This window comes from Stegostoma tigrinum, chromosome 7 (assembly GCF_030684315.1).
Source record: "Stegostoma tigrinum isolate sSteTig4 chromosome 7, sSteTig4.hap1, whole genome shotgun sequence".
In the NCBI taxonomy this organism is placed as follows: Eukaryota; Metazoa; Chordata; class Chondrichthyes; order Orectolobiformes; family Stegostomatidae; genus Stegostoma; species Stegostoma tigrinum.
The window spans coordinates 97018141-97039719 of NC_081360.1; the positions used below are offsets into that span (position 1 = coordinate 97018141).

Consider the following 21579-nt stretch of genomic DNA (forward strand, 5'->3'; position numbering starts at 1 on the left):
TTCTGTGAGAACTTGACCCCACCCATTCAGGCTGCTTCTATTGTTCCAACTTTAAAAAATAAAACTCAAGGTCTCACAAGCTGTTTACTTTATTGGCTCTGAGTAGATTGCTCTACACCTCTGTCTCAACCTTTCTTCATAAAAAAAAGTCAAAATAAACTTCTTACCGCTTTCGTATTGTCACAGAATGAAGGTAAAAGATATAAGGGAGTTTAAGGGAGAGACTAATGATCCTCTTAAAACAAGTCTACCAGTGGGAGGACAATGAAATTTGTGGATTGTGACAGGTGCCAGATTCCAAGGATACAGAGCTGGCATGGGGCTGATAAGCTGAGGAAAATTCCACCGACAAGGAAGCGTGAGACAATGAAGAAGGCATGAGAAAATAGGCCATCGCACTCAGGGAGAAAGGGATTTGGCGTGCATCAGGCGCAGGGGATAGACTTTTGAAGGCACTGAAATTTAACGATGGTTCAAGTCGCCCAGGATTGCATTTACCAATTCCCACTGGCTGCCAAATTCCAAATTCTCTTCACTGAAAGCATCCAAGATGGAAAATGATCTAAGAGCTAGTCAGGGAAATATAGCTACATCTGATTATTCCATTGAAAGGAGGAGGAATCCTCTGAGGAGGACTCTCTGTCACCATTGCAGAGAAGGTTCATTTCTGAAAGTAGAATCAAGCTTTTTATTTTAATTACATTCTTCATCAACAGGCTGAAACAATAAATGGGAAAGCTGTGAGAGATTCTGAAGGCATCATTTGCTGGCATTGAACTCAGGCGTTTCGATCTGCAGGAACAGTGATAGATGATGCGCACCTTTCCCTTACATTGCATAAGTGGTACAAGCCAAGAAATACAGTAACCACCTTGTCTCCATCCGCCCCCGCTCCCCACAAACACACTTTATATATTTCAGTCCATTTTCATTTCTGTCAGCTCTTCGCAGGAGATACATGAGGAGCTGCCATGGACGGGGATATTCTTAAACTATCAGCCCCAGGCATGAATCATGTGCTGAAGCATTCCCACTGAAATGGAGGAAGGGTAGAATATGTACCCCAACACCCCCATCCCCCCAATTCCCTCCCCTCCCCCCCCCCTTACCCAGCACCGGAGGGACCCAAGGACAATGCCATTCTCAAGCAGTTGGAACCAATGAAGGTCAAATGTCAGAGGCTGAATAGAATGTTCTGGTTAGAACCACAGAAACGTAGGAAGTAGGAGCAGGGGTGGACCATTCAGCCTTCTCTGCCATTCAATATGATTATTTCTGATCATCCAACTTATTACTCTTTCTCCTCACATCTTTGATCCCTTCAGCCCTAAGAACTGTAGCCAACATCTTTCTGCAAATATCCAATGTTTCAGCCTCAACCATGAGCAGTAAGGGACCCAGAGATGACGGGATCAGGTCAGCAATCTGTGCCAGGACTAGAAAGCACGTAGGCCCTGGTGTGGTGAGGATGGCAGATTTCTTTCTCTAAATGGCACTAGTAAAATCTCTCCCAGACTTACTATCTATCAGACACACAAACTGCTTGCCATTTTATGGTTGAGAGGTCACTGTTTAAAAATAAGGGGACAACCATTTAAGATAGAGGTGAGGATTTTTCCCTTCCTCAAATGGCAGTGGATGAAGAATCTTTAAATATTTTTAAGGCAGAAGTAGATAGATTCCTGATGGCCAAGAAAATCAGCAGGGTGGTAAGGAGAAATGCAGAATTGAAGTTAAAATCAGACAAGCCACAATTGCATTGAGTGGTGGGGTAGGCTCAAAGGGTCGAGTGGCTTACTCTTGTTCCTTCTTTGTACGGTTGTAACTCACCTTCTTTGGCCATGAACTTTTGAGGTTGAGACTTCAAACTATAGACACTGCTTCAGAGGCAGGGACATTGCACTCAGTCACAGATGCATATCTCAAAATGGAGCACACCTTAAAAATACTTCTTTTGCTGTCAAGTATATTGAGATATCCAATGGTTCTGAAAAAAAGTGATATAAGTGCAGGTCTGAACTTCTATATCCATGAAACAAACAAGTAATGGCTATCTCTGAACGAATATCAAGCTGCATCACCATTTTGTTATATTAGTCATAGCATTAAACAGCTCGTAAACAGATCTTTTGGTCCAACTTGTCCATGCCAAACGGATATCCCCAATTAATTTAGTTCCATTTGCCAGCATTTAGTCCAAATCCCCCTGAACCCTTCCTGTTCATGTACCCATCCAGATGCCTTTTAAATGTTGTAATTGTACTAGCCTCCACCACGTCCTCTGGCAGCTCATTCCCTATACATGCACCACCCTCAGCGTGAAAAAGTGGTCCCTTTCATTTCTTCATTTTTCCATTTTTAATGCTGACATTCAATCTTTCACAGAAATGACAACGGGATACCAAGCCCTATTTCGAGCACACTTCTTTGAGCGGCTGCATTTTCTACATTGGGATTGAAACATTGCCCCTGAGAGACAAAAAAGTAATCAAGGAATACAGGGAAGGAATAACAAAATGGAGTTGGGATAGAAGCTTAACCATGTTTGTGTTAATGGGCAGAACATGATGATAGAGTCATTGAGATCTGTAGCACAGAGAAAGGCCCTTCAGCCCATTGAGTCTGCACTGATCAAAAGGGAGCACTAGGCTATTCTATTTCCACCTTCCAGCAATTAGCTCATTGCCTTGTAAGCCTTAGCATTGCGAGTGTACGTCTAAATACTTCTTCGCTGTTGTGAGAATTTCTGCCTCTACCACCCTTACAAGGCAGTAAGTTCCAGATTCCCACCAGCCTCTGGGTGAAAAAATTCTTCACATCCCCTTTAACCCTGACCTTCAATCAATGCCTCCAGGTCATCAACCACTAACAAAGGGGCAATGTCTACCCTATTTTCCTCACATTTTTGTACATCTCAGTCATGTCCCTCTCAATCACAGGGGAGGTGATGGTATAATCACTGGACTGGTAATCCAGAGACCCAGATAATGTTCTGGTGACCAGGGTTCGAATCTTGTCACGGCAGATGGTAGAACCTGAATTCAATAAAATATCTAGAATTAAGAATCTAATGATGACCATGAATCTATTGTTGGGAAAACTCCATCTGGTTCACTAATGTCCCTTAGGGAAGGAAACTGCCATCCTTACCTGGTCTGGCTTACATGTAACTCCATACCCACAGCAATGTGGTTGACTCTGAACTGCCCTCATGGCAATTAGGGATGGGCAATAAATGCTGCCTGGCCAGCGATGCCCTCATCCCATAAATAAATAAAGGAATCTCCTTTGTTCTAAGGACAACAACTACTGTCCAATCTCTCTTCATTACTGAAACTCTTGTGCATCTCCTCTGCACCCTCTCTGGTACAATCACATCCCTTCCACGAAGCGATTCCAGAGATGTACACAAGCATCGAGGGGCTGAATGATCCTACGGGCTATACCTACTCCTGTTGCTTTTCCAGGAGTTTCCTCGGCTATCATGATGAATGTTGCCACTTCCCATGGTGCTCAGAGAGTGTGTCAAGGGCCAAGAGGTTCAGCATCCATTTGAATTCTTTGAATTCTGTGCTCCAGTAAACAACTGCAGATCAAATATAAGTAAGCTGAAAACTTCCAAACCATCAAATGCTTCTGTCAGGATCACAGTCTAGTCTCAGATGTTGGAGTTGCTCCTTGTCAAGTGTGTAATTGAGGTCATGTTTCTTTACATGAATCTCTTCCCATCCTGGGTACATGCTATGCATTAATTCAGACTCCTTGGTTTTATTTCTAAGGCTGTCCCAAGTCTCCCAAAGTGACTTCTTTGGCACTTTTCCAACTGTTGAAGTCAGCGCGTACTTGGATGATGAGATGAGATGACACCTTTTTTTAGCACCTCCTTAAAGTTATCATTTGCTCCCATGGCAGTGACACCATGAATGACGAAGCGGTTCGACAGACAATGCCAGGATTAGATTCACATAATCTCACAGTGAGGCCAATCAGCCTTTCCTTTGTGCTTCTATCCAGCATGTCCCACATCATTACTCTTTCCCCATAGTCCTGAATTTTATTTTCCCCTTCAAATAAAGAATTTACTTTCAGTTTAAAAGAAGAGAGGGAGCTTTGTTTTGCATCTAACTCAATGCTCCTATATTCATTAACGGGATGAGGATGTCACTGGCCGGGCAGCATTTATTGCCCATCACTAATTATTCAGAGTCAACCACATTGCTGGGGATCTAGAGTCATATGTTGCCAGACCAGGTAAGGATGGCAGTTTTCTTCCCTAAAGGATACTGGTGAACCAGATGGGTTTTTCCCGATAATCGGCAATGGATTAATGGTCATCATTAGATTCTTAATTTCAGATACTTTGTTGAATTCAAATTCCACCATCTGCTGAAGTGGGATTCGAACCCCAGTCCCCAGGATGTTATCTGGGTCTCTGGATTAACAGTGCAGCAATAATACCACGAGGTCATTGCTGTCCCTGTCCTGGGAGTGTTTGATGGTGCCATTACAGAGAGTACTTTCAATTTAAAAGCGTAGAAGAGGATTTTCTCTGCATCTAACACTGTGCTGTACCTGCCCTGGGAGTGTTTAATGGGGACAGTGTAAAGTCAGTTTTCCTTTCAGTTTAAAAGAGTAGTCAGAGCTTTATTCTATATCTAATCCTGTGGTGTACCTGTCCTGGGAGTTTGATAGGAACAGTGTAAATGGAGCTTTACACTATATCTAACACCATGCTGTTCCTATCTTCTGAGTGTTTAACGTGGATTAAGAGAGAGCCTTATTTCCAGTTCAAAAGAGTACAGGGAGCTATATTCTGTATCTAATGCCAAATGTCAGTTTAAAAGAGTAGAAACATATATTTGGACCCTCTTGAAACTCTGGGCCATAGAGCATTCCATTAATGCACAGCATGTTGCTTCCTCTCTGGTTTCAGGAAATGCAGCTCTAATCAATTCACCCGAGGTGACTGACCACTATATTTCATCTTGCTCACTCAGTGCTCGACATGCCTGTAAGGTTGTAGTCTACAGCACCAGAGATTTTCTTAAAAGACACATTCATCTAATGCTCACATGACTACAACTGAAGGCCTGTGAAAACGAGAAAAGCCTGATGTGTACATGTATACAATATATACGTGTCCACATGAATGAAGCGAAAAATTAAAATCTTGAAGTAGCAACCTTGGCCATTACATTGAGCTTATTCTTCAAGGCAAGCTGGACAGATTGCAACAAGGAGCTATGCTTACACTTAATGGGAACTGCCTATGATAGAATGGCTTACATCTGTTCTGATCTCTTATGATCTCGTAACCTTTTCAGGGAGTTAGCTTTTGATCAAACAACAAACAAGAACGATCCCAGTTTTGTTTTACCAAAATATCCTTGTTGTGGGACGTCCACTGTAGCTGTTGCAGTCCGCTGCTTTTTTTTATTTCAGAATCAGGTGAATGGGACCTACACCACACCATAGCCATTGAAATAAAACAAAGAACTGCGGTTCTGAAACGAAAACTGAAACTGCTCTGCAGGCCTGGCAGCATCTGTGGAAGGAAAGCCAAATTAACATTTCAAGTCCAGTGACACTTCATCAGAAGTGTCAGCAGCTGGGAAAAAGTGGTACTTCTGTACTAATGCTGAAGCCAAAGTTGGGGGTAGTTTGTGGGGAGAGGTGAGTGGATAGAAGGAGATCCAGCACAGAGAGAGAATTATGAAAGGGGTAGGTAGACAAGGATGTTATGGAGAGTAGGCCAGGACAGAAGAAAAGCTAAACAAGAGATGATAAGATATGGTGGCTCAGCAGTTAGCACTGTTGCCTCATAGCACGAGGGACCAGGCGATAGATCAACAGATCACTACCTGGGTCTAAGATAATAAAATGTGAGGCTGGATGAACACAGCAGGCCAAGCAGCATCTCAGGAGCACAAAAGCTGACGTTTCGGGCCTAGACCCTTCACCTGGGTCTCTTGGTTAACAGCCCAGCGGTAATACCACGAGGCTGTTGACTTCGTTTGAAGTCAGTAAAGCACAAAAGGGGGTCCAGCTGGCCTTTCATGTCCAGTCTGGCTCTTTCCAGTGCAATGCAATCAGTGGCATTCCCCTCCTACCTGGTCATCCACACTGCAAATTCATCCCTATCCATCAGAACATAGGTGCTGAACCATTCAGCCTATTGAGCCTGCTCTGCCATTCAGTGAGATCATGGCTGATCAAAGACCATCCAACTTTCTTTAGAATCAATCATTGTGTGACCACATCCAGCTTATTACTACGTGTTTTTTTTTAAAATAGTCCTCACAGTGTTCCCTAGTCAGCAGTGTTTCTTTGGCATGCTCAGCACGCCTCCTCTGCACACTCTCCCAGGGTCTTTGTGTCCTGCCTAAAACGTGGCCTGCAGAATGGCACATACAGTATTCCAGGTACTGAGGCCAAAACAGTGATTTATGAACAGTTTGCAAGTGATGCCAGTGTTGTAAATAAGCGGGGCTTTGAGAATCAGCCCCTGTTAAGGATGGGCAAAGGTTACAATCAATTTTAGGATCGCCCGACATGCAACGTTAGTTATCTTTAAACAGCAAATTACAGAAGCTTTAGTCAGCCTGCTTAAATTACATTGCAGTGTTTCTGCAAACTTCAAAGACCCAAGCTACAGCCAGCCACTTCACAGGGCAAGTGCCGGGTGTAAGTCTGTTAATCAGTCACACTGGGAAAGCCAGCAGGGCTCCTCCATTGTGCTGCACTATTGTTCATCGCTTCTCATGCAAGGACCAAAAGAAAGATAAAAGCTGGCCAAAGCATAATGTGCTGTTCTCACACTAGCTCGCTGCAGCCAGACTGGGATCAGTTCCATTCCAAACAATCTAAATGCCAGACTGGGTGAATGTTCCCAAGGAGAACACAGCACAGGGTTCTGCTCTCTAATGAAGGGTCTAGGCCCGAAACGTCAGCTTTTGTGCTCCTGAGATGCTGCTGGGCCTGCTGTGTTCATCCAGCCTCACATTTTATTATCACAGGGTTCTGCTGCTCCTGGTGACCATTTCCATGTTCCCAATAAATCAGTTCCTCAGTGTGGCAGCCCTTAGCAAGATAGGCTGACAGTCAGATTTTAAAAGGGAAAATTCTGTGTGCACATGTGAGTGAGGGGTTTGTGAGAAAGTCCATATGTGAGTGTGTTTATATGTGCATGTGTCTGTTGTGAGTGACCCTATGATTGCATGTGCATGCAAATATAAGTGAGTCTGTAAGTGTGTTTGTGAAAATGGAAGTGTGCATGTGTGTGTGTGTGTGTGTGTGTGTGTGTGTGTGTGTGTGTGAGAACCTGAGTGTAAATTGTGGCAATGTTAGTGAGAGAGTGAATGTGTATGCGTGTGTCAGTGTGACAGTTAGTGAGCGTGGAAGTATGAGTGAGTATGAGAATGTGACTATAAGAATGAGTGTGAGTGAGTCAGCGTGTGAGTGATTATATGTGCGTGACTGACAGTTTGTCAATGTGAGTGAGAGAGTGTGTATAAGTGTGCTTTTGAATGAGTGTTTCAGTTTGAGTGAAGGGGTGATTATAAGTGTGTCAGCCTGAGTTTGCCTGTGAGTGAGTCAGTGAAAGCGAATGAGAATGAATATCTCAGTGGGAATGTAACTGCAAGTTTGTCAGTGCAAGTGAGTTTGTAGAAGTGTGTTAGTATGAGTGTGCCTGTGAGTGAACGTGTATAGGTGCGTCAGCATGGGTGTCTGTGAGTGTACATGTCAGTGCTAGTGTGGATAAGTGTGAGTATGCCTGTGAGTCAGTGTGTCGGCATGAGTGAGTCTGTATAAGTGTGTCAGTGTGAGTGAGTGTGTATAGGTGTGTCATTATGATTGTGCCTGTGAGTGAGTGTGTCAGGGTGAGTGACTGTGCCTAAGTGAGTCAGTGTGAGTGAGTGTGTATAAGTGTGACAGTGTGAATATGTCTGTGAGTGAATGAAGTGAGCCGGGAAGAGCTCTGGAAGGCACCGTCACTCAGTTCAACGAGAGACTCAATACTGCAGCATGGATAGGAATTCAAATTGGACACTTGTTTCATGGCATCAGTGCAGAGGCTGTGAAAGGAACCATTCCCCCTCGCTGCTGAAGAGAAAGACACATATCAGACAAGACAGCAACACACACGCAACAAGGAGATTGCCTTTACTTACACTTCAGAGAAGATGATTAGGAATTATAAATATTTATAGTGAAACAAATACCAATCAGTCTTCGCATGAAGCTACAGGCATTTTCAATTCTGTCTTTCTCTGACCTCACAGCAACCCAACATTACGATTCACACAGATTCCTGGGGTGAGGGGATTATAAAATGAAGAAATACTAAATGCGTTAGGCCTAGATTCACTGAAATTCAGAAAAGTAAGGAGAGGTCTCATTGAAATATACAGCACTTGATACAGATGAATGCTTCCATAGACCATAAGACCATAAGACATAGGAGTGGAAGTAAGGCTATTTGGCCCATCGAGTCCACCCTGAAGAATTTAGAATCTTAAGAATTGGGAGCCATAGTCTCACAGTAATGAGACAGCATCCAGATGAGGAGGAACTTCTTCTCTCAGAGAGTGGTGAACCTCTCAGATTCTCTGTCCTAGAGGGCTGTGGATGCTGAATTCTGGGTAAGCTCAGAGCAGATTGACAGATTCTTCGATAGTAAGGTTTATGAGACCGTATAGGAAGATGCGGCTAGGGCAGGAGATCTTAGTGAGCTGCAGAATTGCCTCAAATGATCATCAGCTGTGGTCCAGCTCCAACTTCTTCGGTTCTTAGCTGTTCAGAAATGCTGACTCAGCTTTGGGATGTGCTGAGACAGTGAAAAGAGGCAAGCTGTTTCTATCTCACATGATTCTGTTCAGCTGCTGGGAAGTAGTATAGTATGTGATTCCCCACACATCTGCATAAGGGGAGAGGGCACCTCTTCTCTAACCAAAGAAGTTCATCCTCAGGCACCTGGAATATTGTGTGCAGTTTTGGCCTCCTTATCTGATAGAGAATATGCTGGCTGTGGAGGACTGAGGCATGATGAGAAAATTCTAACAGGACGAGACAGACAGAAAGGACGTTCTCGATGGCTGAGAAGCCCAGAGCCGGGGTCACAGTCTAACAATGAGGGTTAGACCTTTAGGGCTGAAATGTGGAGAAATGTCTTCACCAATAGAGTGGTGAAATTCTCTGCCACAGAGAATGGCTGAGGCCAAAACATTGAATATTTTCAAGAAGGAGTTACAGTTTTTGGGGCTAATGGGATCAAAGGATGTGGGGAGAAATCACAGACCATAATCATGTTGCATGGCAGAGCTGGCCCGAAGGGCTGAATGGCCTACAGCAGCTCATATTTTCTATGTTTCGATGTGTCTAATGTCATTTCACCGGCAATCCAGAAACTCAGCTTAATGTTCTCAAGGCTTGGATTCAAATCCCATTACAGTAGATGAATTCAATTTGAAAAAATGAAAAATATCTGAAATTGAAAAGCTAGTCTAATGATGACAGTGAATCCATTGTTGATTGTTGGAAAAACCCATCTGGTTCACTAATGTCCTTTAGGGAAGGAAACTGCCATCCTTACTTGGTCTGGCCTACATGTGACTCCAGACCCACAGCAATGTGGTTGACTCTTAACTGCCCTCTGGGCAATTAGGGATGGGCAATAAATGCTGGCCTGGCCAGTGACACCCGCATCTCATGAATGAATGTAAAAGTAAAATGAAAAGGGTGTTATCTGTAATGTGGTGCAATGTTTGTTTTCTGTACCTAAAATGGTGCCATGTTTTGGCGACATTGTACACTTTACACTGTGCTCCTGTTCTTTTGTAACTTAAGTACGCATGACAATAAAACCTAATTCTAGTAAACCTAATTCTATCTGTGAACAGCCCTTTGAGATTGTTGCATCTCTAATTTCCCAGCCCACTGCTGTCGGTGGCAAGATCAGGGGCCGGAAATCACAGGGCCTGGGCCATTTGTGGTTTAGGTGTCCAGGCAGGGCACAGTGGGCCCGCCTCCCCTCCCCCCACCCCAGACACCATTAAACGAGCGCTTGATATACCCTCTCAGGTCAGCCCACACCACACGGGCTGCACCAGTTCAAAGTGCTGCTCACCACCTTCTCACGAGTAATCGGGGCTGGGGGTGGGGAGATGGGGATGTGGTGGTGAGTGATGAACAGTGCCACCGCCCACCCCATGAAATCTCTGTCAGGGGGCCTGGACCACCACCTTATGATTCTGGGGCAAAGGAATAAAGCTGAACTCACAGGGGGGCAGGGTTAAAACGGATTCATGTGGAAGCTGTGACACTCAAGAGAATGAGCTTCAGGCAGCATCAGAAAGATTAGGCCCAGCTTTCAACAAAGTCGCTATCCATCAAGCAAAAATGTGGACTTTTGATTGGCTTTCCAGATTTACCTGGTATCATTTTCTTTCTTTTAAACAACCCACTTAACATTGGCAGTGCAGAGCCAAGTCTTATCATTTAATTGAGTGCGGTAGCTCACAGAAGGAAGGGACTTTCTGCAACGTGCTCAGGTTGTAAAAAAGTCTCAGCCTCCTCGGTAAGGAGGATGTGGGGGTGGATTTGGGAGGGCATCCTTAACAGTCTTGAGGAATGTGTTCCTTTAAAGTTCCAGTCTTCCCACCCATCCCCCAAACACAAGACCTCTGCTCATTTGGTAAAGGCACTTCCAGCAGCAACACAGATTGTGAAGAACAGGGCTCACAGATAGCGATATCCCAGCTCTCCAAACCCTACCCCCTTCACAGTTTCTACTTGTACATAGGGGTACGGGGGTCTCGGTAGTGACTGTAACAAGGTCAGCCAAGTGGCCATCATTGAGTATGGGTTCCCTGATTGGGACTGTTACTCCGGTCCAAACAGGGAGCCCTGGCTGCCAGATAAGAACAGCAGTATCGGAGGTCCTATTGACTCTGAGAGCTGACTCTGAGCTGGATCAGTGTCCACGACTCTCCACTTGCGAATAAAGGGTGACATTGTGACAGGATACCAGCCTCCGTGGAATTATTTCAGTGGCCTTGAAGGAAAAGCACATTCCTGAAGAAATTTGTTCACGATAGTCGCCTCTGAGTTAGAGTAAGCATTTCTGGCATCGTGCTGCTATTTGGGAAGCTTGACTTGTTCGGTGCTGCCATCGAAGATTGGACCCAGTATGTAGAAGGAATGTGTTTCTTTTTCTGGGCAAGTGACATTGAGTTAGGTGAAAGGCAAAGGGCAATTCTTCTGACTGTTTGTGGACCCCCAACTTTTTCGGTTATTAGGAGCCCAATCTTCCCTGATGTACCAGACATTAAAGCATTTCAAGAGTTGACATATTTACTTAAGGAGTATTAAGACCCCAAGCCTCCTCTAATTCTGAAACATCATCGTTTTTACCCAGAAATTCAAGAACCAGGATAATCCATACCAGGATTTTTTACTAAGTGAAGAAAACAGGCAGGAGTATGTGACTTTGTTTCAACCCTTAATGAGACGCTGAGAGACTATTTGCTACATGGGACTAATGATGTAACCATGCAAAAGCGCCAACTAGCTGAACTAGTTGAATTGGACTTCGAACAGTTACAATTGGCTTTATCATTGGAAAATGCGGCAAGTGCAGCATTTCAGTTACAGAGAATTCCAATGCAAGTGGATACAGTCACCAGCTCAACAGTGCTGGGGGAACACCACTTGAGTGAAGGCAATTGCGTAGCCTCACTCAGGCCCTTTCCTGAACAGAGGAACTCTAAGTCAGCCCATAGCAAAATCCCAAAACAAAGGCCAGCCTCAGCTAAACTGTTAAAATTTTCTTCAGCAACTGGGCCAGTGAGCCATTGTAGTTGCTGCTGGTGTGTGGATTCGAGACAGCAAAAGTATCCCTCTAGACCTAAATTTAGCAAGAGAAATCATAGGCTGGTTAATCAGGAGACTGCATGACCTGGAAAGTCCACCTACATCTGGTATGGAACTGATAAATTGCTTAGTAACATCCAAACCAAAACCAAGCAAGATAAATATCTAGTTAAATGGTCTCCCGGTTCTAATGGAGGTCAATACCGGCACAGCCATTTCAATGATCGCAGCAAGTCTTTAACAAAATTCACTTTGGATTCCAACCCTTAAGTTTGGGAGACCTCATCTAGACTGAGAACCTATACCAAGGAACCCTTACAGATTAAGGATACAACTTTGGTTCCCATCTATCATGAGAAGCAGCTGGTTCAGTACCATTTATTGTAGAAAAAGGCTCAGGCCGATGCTTGATGGGCAAAATTGATTGCAACAGATTCACCTAGATTGGCACAATACTTTTTGATTAGAAAATGGTTGCCTGGATGAAGTCAGAATTAAATACCTGGAAGTTTTTCAGGAAGTTCTGGAGATTATCAATGGAGCCAAGGTGAAATGTATGTTGACCAGGAAGCAATTCCAATAGGGTTCCCTTTGTCCTTACCTACCATCCCACCAGTATCCACATCCAGAAAATCATTGATGCCATTTCCGCCACCTCCAGTGAAATGCCACCATGAAACATATTCCCCTCCCCTCCCTTGCCTGCCGTTCCATCTGGCACACATCTACATTCTGCACGTAAAGAAGACCCTGAACTACCAGTTACCTGCCACTTTTACACCACCCTGTTCCCTGGCCAAAATCTCTGTCTCCAGCTTGCTGCAGTCTTCCAGTGTAGCTCAAGGCAAGCTGGAAGAACAACACCTCATTTTCCGCTTGGGGACCCTGCAGCCGTCCGGACTCAATATCGAGTTGAATAATTTTAGGGCCTAAACTCTCCCAGTCCCAGCACCCCACCCCACACACCTTGTTTTCACACAGCCTGCCATTACACACCCCCTGTTGTTAATCACTACCAGTCTCCATTAACAACTATTCACCCTCCCAGCCTGATCGTTAGCAACTCCTTGTCTAACTGCTCTTCTCTCTTTTTAGGATCTATCCTATTGTTTACTCCCAGTGCTGTGAGCCCCGGAGCAGTGTGTGGGCTGCGAGCCCCAGAGCAGTGAGCCCCGGAGCAGCGCGCAGGCTGTGAATCACGGGGCAGCGCGCGGGCTGTGAATCCAGGAGCAGCGAGCGGGCTGTGAATCCTGGTGCAGCGAGTGGGCTGTGAATCCCGGGGCAGCGCGCGGGCTGTGAGCGGTAAAATACCCCAGGAGGAGCTAAAAATAAAGAACTGACATATGTTCTCAGACACAGAGGCAGAGAAATATAGTGATTGTAATAAGTTCAGCCAACTGGGCCACACAGAATATGAGCTCCCTGATGGGGAATATTGATCTGGACCAAACAGGGAGCCCTGGCTGACAGATAAAAACAGGAGTGTTTGACACTCTGAAGAAGGGTCCCAACCCAAAACAACAGCTTTCTTGCTGCTCTGATGCCTGCTGTGCTCCTCCAGCTCCACGCTGTGTCACCTCTGACTTCAGCATCAGCAGTTCTTACTATCTCTGTGTATCTGTGTCTGTATCTGTGTATCTCTCTCCATTCATTTTGAGACCTGACTCTGAGGGAGCTGTACTGTCAAGGACTCTCTGTGTGTAAATAAAGGATGGCTTGGTGACAACATACTAGAGTCTGTGGAGTTATTTAAACCTCAACTGTAAATCTCACCTCAAGTTACGTTCACTTAGAATGCTACACCACCCAAGCAGGCCATTTGGCCTATCGAGACATTACTCCACCAGGTGCTCCCCCAGCTCTGCTCACTTCCTATGTATTTCGTAACAGTCTAAATGCGTGCACTCTCTTCTCACCCCCACCTTTACTCACTGATGCAATGTATCGCGATTTACATTCGCCTGGCTCTCCCTTCTGCGGAAGGATTGAACATCCTGGGCCTATTTTCATTGGAGTTTGGAAGAATAAGATGCAGTCTTATTGAAACATATCAGATTTGTGAGGGGGCTTGACAGGAAAAACGCTGAGACACGGAGAAACATCGGATGCAGGGGCAGAATTTTGAGAGAAGGGGCCTCCCACTTAAGGTGGAGGTGAGAGGGAGTTTTTGATGATGAACGTGACTCAGCATGTTCCCACCAAAAAACAAGCCGCTTTACCATAAATGGAGAGATTTTACACATCAGTTCATCAAATCACTCAGATCCCTTCAAATTTGATTAATTGCTTCGAAGAGTGAGGGGAATTGGTGGTAACGTCACTCCAGTGGCAGGGAGGAGGCCCAGGCTACTGCGCTAGGTCATAAGAAAATAAAGGAGGAACTCAGCGTGTTCAGCAACATCTGAAGAGTTCATGTTTTCACTATGATATGGCTATTTTTGATGGAATTTGTATCAATTCATCAATACGTGTATGGAAGGTTTGAGCTATAAGGGTAGGGTAGAACTTTTCTCAGTGGAGCATGGGAGGTTGAGAGGTGACAAGAGAGAAGCTTACAAAGTAACGAGAGGTATAAATAGAATTGCTGGAAGTTGTCTTTTCCCTAAAATGGGGAATTTCAAGACGGGGACACAATTTTAGGGTGAGAGGAGAAAGATTTAAAGAAGACGTTAAGAGGAAAATTCTTTTACACAGAGGACGGTTCACATACAGAATGAACGTCCTGATGAAGTAGAGGATGTGGGTACAATTGAAACATTTAAAAGGTATTTGCATATGTGAACAGGAACACTTTGGAGAGATATGAGCCAGGAGCAGGCAGGTGCGACTAGTTTAGTTTGGTTTAGTTAAGTTTGGGATTACGCTGGGCATGGACCAAAGAGTCTAATTCCATGCCGTATGACACAATGGTTCTATAAGAACGAGTTGGAAAGTCTCTCTGTAGTGGAGGCTGTGAAATTCCTACCCATTACTGTTAAAATGCCATCTGGTTGAATCTGATTGGTTTAATGGTGCAGCAGACTCAATGGGCCGAATGGACTAATCTCTGCTCCTATGTCTTATGGCCTTATGGTTGACTAATGTCCTTTACAGAATGAAAACCTGACTTCCTGGCTGAGAATCACTGAATCTCTTCAGTGCGGAAAGAGGCCATTTGGCCCATCAGCATCATACTGACTCTCCGAACAGTGCCCCACCCCTCTACTCAATCCTGTATTTCCCACGGCTAACCCACCTATCCCCCCACCCGCCTCCCATACATCTCTGGACACTATGGGACAATTTAGCATTGGCAATCCACCTAACCTGCACATCTTTGGACTGCGGGGGGAAACCAGAGCACCCGGAGGAAACTGCGGGGAGAATGTGCAAACTCCACACAGTCATCTGAGGTTGGAATTGAACCGGGGTCCTTGCCGCTGTGAGGCAGCAGTCTCAATCGCTCGATCTACATGACTCCAGATTCTCAGCTGGACTAGACTGTAACTCCACTCATGGGCAATTAGGGACGGGCAACAAATTTCTGCCGTGCCATTGACGTCCACATCCCAGGAAGGGATGAAACAAAAGCCCAACCATTGGAATTGGGAATATTTTTAACGTGCAAAATCTTACTCAAAAGTTAGTGGCAATGGTGCCTTGCATTTTGATGGCTTTGAACAGCACAGTAATGATCGTATTGAATAGCGGAGCAGGACCGATGGGCCAAACGGCCTACTTGTGTTCGTATTTTGTATGGTTTCTCACAGTTAGTAAAATGTGCCAGATCAGGACATTTTACAGGATTGCTATCCCTACAAACACTAAACCAGAGAAGGAGATATTCGGGCAGGAGACCAAAAGAGGTAGATCTTTGAAGAGCGTTCTTACAACAGACCCTGGTGGAAGAGACAAAAGAGGCTCGCAGAGGAAATTCCAGGACATATAGCATAGGCAGATCCAGTCATGGCCAATAATGGTAGACCAGAAAGAGGCCAGAACCTGCAGAGTGCAGTATTCTCAGAGGACCATATACCCTTTCTTTATTGGTCTCCTGCCACATCCATCAGTTCCTCCGACACTCCAAAGACGTGCAGGCCAGGTGGATTGGCCAGGCTACATTGCCCGTAGTGTTCAGGCATGTGTAGATTCGGTAGGTTATATGGGATGGGTCTGGGTGGGATGCTCTGAGGGTCGGTGTGGATTCGTTGGGCCAAAGGGCCTGTTTCCACACTGTAGGGATTCTATGATCTATGATAAAACAAACAGTCTTTTCATTAGAGATAACGGGAACTGCAGATGCTGGAGAATTCCAAGATAATAAAATGTGAGGCTGGATGAACACAGCAGGTCAAGCAGCATCTCAGGAGCACAAAAGCTGACGTTTCGGGCCTAGACCCTTCATCAGAGAGTTCCTGAGATGCTGCTTGGCCTGCTGTGTTCATCCAGCCTCACATTTTACAGTCTTTTCATTAGGGATACTTTTAATCTATCTGCTCCGAGACTTCTGGAGCAGGTGAGATTTGAACCCAGATCCTTTGGCTCAGAGTCAGAAGTCACGTGACACCAGGTTATATTCCAACAGGATTATTTGAAATCGCAAGCCTTCAGGGCACTGCTCCTTCGTGAGTTGACTTCACCTGACAAAGGGGCTATACTCCGAAAACTTGTGATTTCAAACAAGCCTGTTGGAATATAACCTGGTGTCACGTGACTTCTGACTTTGTCCATCCCTGGTCCAACACCAACACATCCACATTTCTGACCCAGAGTTACTCGATAGTTTATCACCAGTCAAACAGTCTTTACCCCTCATTGTAAATATTTACACAACTTGTGTTGATAGTTTTTATTTTTATTGCCAACATGGTTTCTTTTAATCCTCCTGATTTTGTCCTAGATATTAATCACTGTTTCTTGGAAACTCCAGGGCAGCTGTGCAGAGTTGGAGACGTGTGGCCTCAAGTTTGGAGCTGGCAATCATCTCTCTGTCTGGCTGTATAAGTGTTCAATGTGGCTGAACCAGCACCTTCAATATTAGGGTAATACATCACACAAGCAACAGCCCAGGCCATTTTCTTTTCACACAGTCTGGAAGGGCTCTGGGAATGTAAACAGAAATGGCAACAAAAAGTCACTAAGGTTGTTAAATCTCTCGGCGGCTGCGCGGGGAGACTGGGGGTTGGATAATTAATGGCCTTTAAAGACGCTGCCTAGTCCCGGTCAATGGAAGGTGTCCAAAAGGAAGCAATGAACAGCACCAGATGCCAGCCAGTGTAATCCGAAGTTGGAAGGCTCTTGTGGCACAGTGGGCAACTCCCTGCCTTTGAGGCACCTGGAACAGGTTCAATTTCCACCTGCCCCAGGGATTTTTTTTCTCTCTTTAATCATTCATGGGATGAGGGCGTCGCCGGCCAGGCAGCATTTATTGCCCATCCCTAATTGCCCAGACAGCGATTAAGAGTCAACCACATTGCTGTGGGTCTGGAGTCACATGTAAGCCAAACTAGGTAAGGATGGCAGTTTCCTTCCCTAAAGGACATTAGTGAACCAGAAGGGTTTTTCCTGACAATCGACAATGGATTCATGATCCACGTACATACTGAATTCAAAATCCACCATCTGCCACAGGGGATTCAAACCTGAGTCCCGAGAACATTATCTGGGTCTCTGGGTTAACAGTCCAGTGATAATACCACTAGGCTCCCGCTGAACACATTTGAACAGGTTGATTAACACAACATGTGTTTCCAAACTTGCGCTGGAAAATTCCACTCAGCTGGCAACATTGTTACAGCTAATAATGTGCATATAACCCAGAACAATCCCTGCAAGTTCTTGCAATGGGTGGGAAATGGAGGTGGAGTAGCATTTTCCTCCTGACGGAACTCAACTGAGCTGCTGCACTGGCCTTTATATGTGAGATAGCATCAATGGAAAGGCTCATGGTCTTAGTGTACGTGACAGGCATAAACTCTCAGAAAATATCCCACTTCATGTATTCTCCTGTGAGGAGTAAAAGACATCAAGTTCCCAAGATCGGGTTTAAGGTAGAGGAAATGAATTCTGCTGAAGGGGCAGGATGAGAAATGAGATGAAAGCACTGTGGTTCCTTTTCATTTAAGCAGAAATGTTCAAGAGATGCTCCTTGAAGATTAGAAATCATTTTGGGCAAGGTATCGTGGAATGGCAAACAAACTTGTCAAGGAAGGTCCGGCCCCGAAAGTCGACTTTCCTGCTCCTCTGAGGCTGCCTGGCCTGCTGTGTTCATCCAGCTCCACACTGTGTTATCTCTGGCTCCAGCATTGGCAGTTCCTGCTATTTTTTCTTGACATAACAAGCTTATTTGTCCTTGTGGAAGAGTCTAGGACCATAGGCACAATCTTAGAATAAGGGGTAGCACATTTAAGACAGAGTTGAGAGGCATTTCTTCTCTCAGAGAGTACTGAATCTGTGTAGTTGTTTACTGGAGAAAGGTGGAGATGAAGATGATCAGATCAACAACAAATTGCAGAGCAGACACAATGGGCTGAAGACCCACTTCTGTTTCTACATCTTATAGTCTAAGACATAAATAACTGCCCAAAAATGCTTCAGAAGCAAGGGTCTATTGGCATGGAAACTAACATCAGTTAAGAATCAGAGCTGGAGAAATTACTGGGACTGAAAGCGAATAAATTCCCAGCATCTGATGATCTACATTCCCAGATATTAAAGGAGGTTGTCATGGAAATAGCGGATACATTGGTTGTCATCTTCCAAAATTCTTACAGATTCTTGAACAGTTCCAACAGGTTGGTGAGTAGCAAATATAACCCTATTATTTAATAAAGGAGGGAGGGGGAAACTGGGAATTACAGACCAAAAAAAAGGTCAGTCTAACAATTAACAGCGGGGAAAACTACTGGGATCTATGACAACGAATGTGAAAACAGGGCTCCTAGAAAGTACACAAGAAGTCAGCATGGATTTACAAAAGGAAAATCACATTTGACCCAGGGTTTTGAGGACATAATTAGAGCCAAATGGATGCATGAGAACCAGCGGATGTGATGTACTTGGTCTTTCAGAGGAGTTTTGATATGGTCTTACAGAAGAGGTTTGTGCAAAAAATCAAAGAGTCTGAGGACACTATAATGGCATGGACAGAGACTTGGTCACAGACAGCAGAAATAAGAGATTTTTTTGGAGTAGAAGGTTGGGAGAGGGGTACCTTAGGGATCAGTGCTTAGATTAGATTCCCTACAGTGTGGAAACAGGCCCTTTGGCCAAACAAGTCCACACAGCCCCATGGAGCACCCCAGACCCATCCCCCATAACCCACACACCCCTAAACACTATGAGCTAACCCACCTAGTCTGCACATCTTTAGACTGTGGGAGGAAACCAGAGCACCCGGAGGAAACCCATGCAGGCATGGAGAGAACGTGCAAATTCCACACAGACAGTTGCCCGAGGCTGGAATCGAACCCGGGTCCCAGGTGCTGTGAGGCTGCAGTGCTAACCACTGAGCCACCGTGCCACCCTTAGTTCCCAGATATTCACAATATATATCAACAGTTGGGATGAGAGAATTAATTGTAACATTTCCAAGTTTTCTCACAAAGAAAGAATTGTGAGAGGTGCGGAATGAGTAAAACTGCTTCCAGGCAACTTTGGCAAATTGAGTGATTGAGCAAATACATGGCAGATGCAATATCGATGTCGGAAAGTGTGAAGCTGCCCATTTTGGTAAAACGGAATGGCAGAGTATTATTTAAATAGTGATAGTTTGGGAAAGGCTGATGAACAATAACACCTTCATGTCTTTGCACACTGGTCAATGAAAGTAAGCACGCAGACATAAAAACAAACGGGATATTGCAGGAGGGTTTGAGTACATGAGCAAGGCAGCTGTACAGAGTGTTTGAGAGATCACAGCTGGTGTATTGTGTGCAATTATAGATCCTTACTTAATAAAATGTATACTTGCTATCGGGGGAATGCAGCAAAGGTTTACCAAACTGATTTGTGGGAAGGGAGATTCATCATATGAGGAGAGATTGTATCTACTGGCACTGTGCTTGCTGGGATTTTATAAGAATGAGAGGGGCTGTCATTGAAATGTATAAAACTCTGTTGCTTCATCTTGCGAGAGAGAGAGAGAGAGAGAGACAGCAAAGACATACAACATTGCTTCTGGGTAGGTGGGTTAGCCATGGGAAATGTAGGGTTACAGGGACGGTGTGGGTCTGGGTGGGGTGTTGTTTGGACGGTCGATGTGGGCTCGATGGGCCGAATGACCTGTTTCCACACTGTAGGGATTCTATGATTCGCCTCATGCCTTTAAACACAGTCTGCTTGCTTTTATATTGTATGTCTCGACTATTAACAGTTGCATCTTATATACCTTCTTAACCATGTTACATGGTTTTGCTGATTTTTAAACCTGGTCTTCAAGATCCTTCTGCTCCTCCATACTTCTCAATATCCTACCATCTGTTGTGTCAATGAGAAAGTTGACCACAGAAGGAAGACAAGGAGAGCCTGATCCCATTCTTAACGCCACCAAGGTCAGCCCATGGTCTGGATGCAATGACTACCGCAATAGTGGGTGTCCCATCCAATGGAAGACATCAAAATTGGTGGTAAAGTGGACAGTGAAGAAGATTATCTGAGATTACAAAGAGAACTTGTTCAATTGGACCAATGGGCTGAGGGGTGGCAGGTGAAGTTTAACTTGGATAAATGTGAGGTATTGCATTTTGGCAAAACAAACAAGGGTTGGATTTATACAATTAATGGCAGGGCCCAGGATAGTGCTGTAGAACAGACAAGCCATGGGGTACTGTGTCCAGTTCTGGTCACTCTGTCATAGGAAGGATATTATTAAACTGGAGAGGGTACAGAAAAGATTCACCAGAATGTTACTGGGAATGGAGGCTTTGAAATATAAAAATAGGTTCGAAAGACCAAAATGTATTTTTACTGGAGCATAGAAGATTGAGGGTGACCTTACAGAGATTTTTATAATCATGAGGGACATTGGTAAGATGAACAGCAGGTGTCATTTCTCTGAAGTGGGGGAGCTCAAAACAAGGGAGCAACTTCTAAGGTGAGAGGTGAAAGATTTTAAAAGGATACAAGGGGCAATAATTTTATGCAGAGTTGTTCACAGGTGGAATGGACGGCCAGAGGAAGTGGTGGATGCAGCTACAGTTATAGCATCTAAAAGACATTTGGATAAGTTCATGAATAGGAAAGGTTTGGAGGTATATGGACCAAGAGCAGGTGGGGGTGACTAGTTGAGTTTGGGATTATGGTCGGTATGGACTGTTGGACTGGAGGGTTTGATTCTGTGCTGTAGAGTATGACTCTGTGATCATTGGAAGGAGCACAACTGAAGAGAAAGAAATCATGCAGGAGAAGGATTTCCAGCTGTGTCTTTCTCCACGTGGTACATCTTGTTAATCGGGGGGTGAAGGGCTTTCTGACATAGCAGACTGGAAGGAATCACTCCCATTGGCAGGAAGGACAGTAACCAGAGGGCGCAAATTTAAACCCAACTGGGAAAAAAAAATTAGGGCGAGATTAGGAGTATAGATTTTTTGAGCAGCAATTTACCAAAATCTGGAATCTGCTGCTCAGAAGGGCTTTGGATGCAGATTCAGCAGTAACTTGAAAAGGGGAAGTGGGTATATGCTCAAACAGGGGGAAAAGAAATATAGAGCCATAGAGACAGAGTACGGA

At 44.7% G+C, this 21579-nt stretch overlaps 1 protein-coding gene across 3 annotated transcripts in view; it reads right to left on the reverse strand.

Moving 5' to 3' along the window:
• The window catches only part of sema5ba (sema domain, seven thrombospondin repeats (type 1 and type 1-like), transmembrane domain (TM) and short cytoplasmic domain, (semaphorin) 5Ba), a 329573-nt gene that overhangs the window by 265643 nt on the left and 42351 nt on the right, over positions 1-21579 (reverse strand). Inside the window, exon 2 of one of the 3 annotated variants that reach the window (XM_059647531.1) lies at positions 1831-1987. The exons of the other annotated variants lie outside the window; for them this stretch is intronic. The gene's annotated coding sequence lies outside the window, so the exon portion shown is untranslated. The remainder of the gene's footprint in view (positions 1-1830; positions 1988-21579) is intronic. 3 annotated transcript variants of the gene reach the window in all.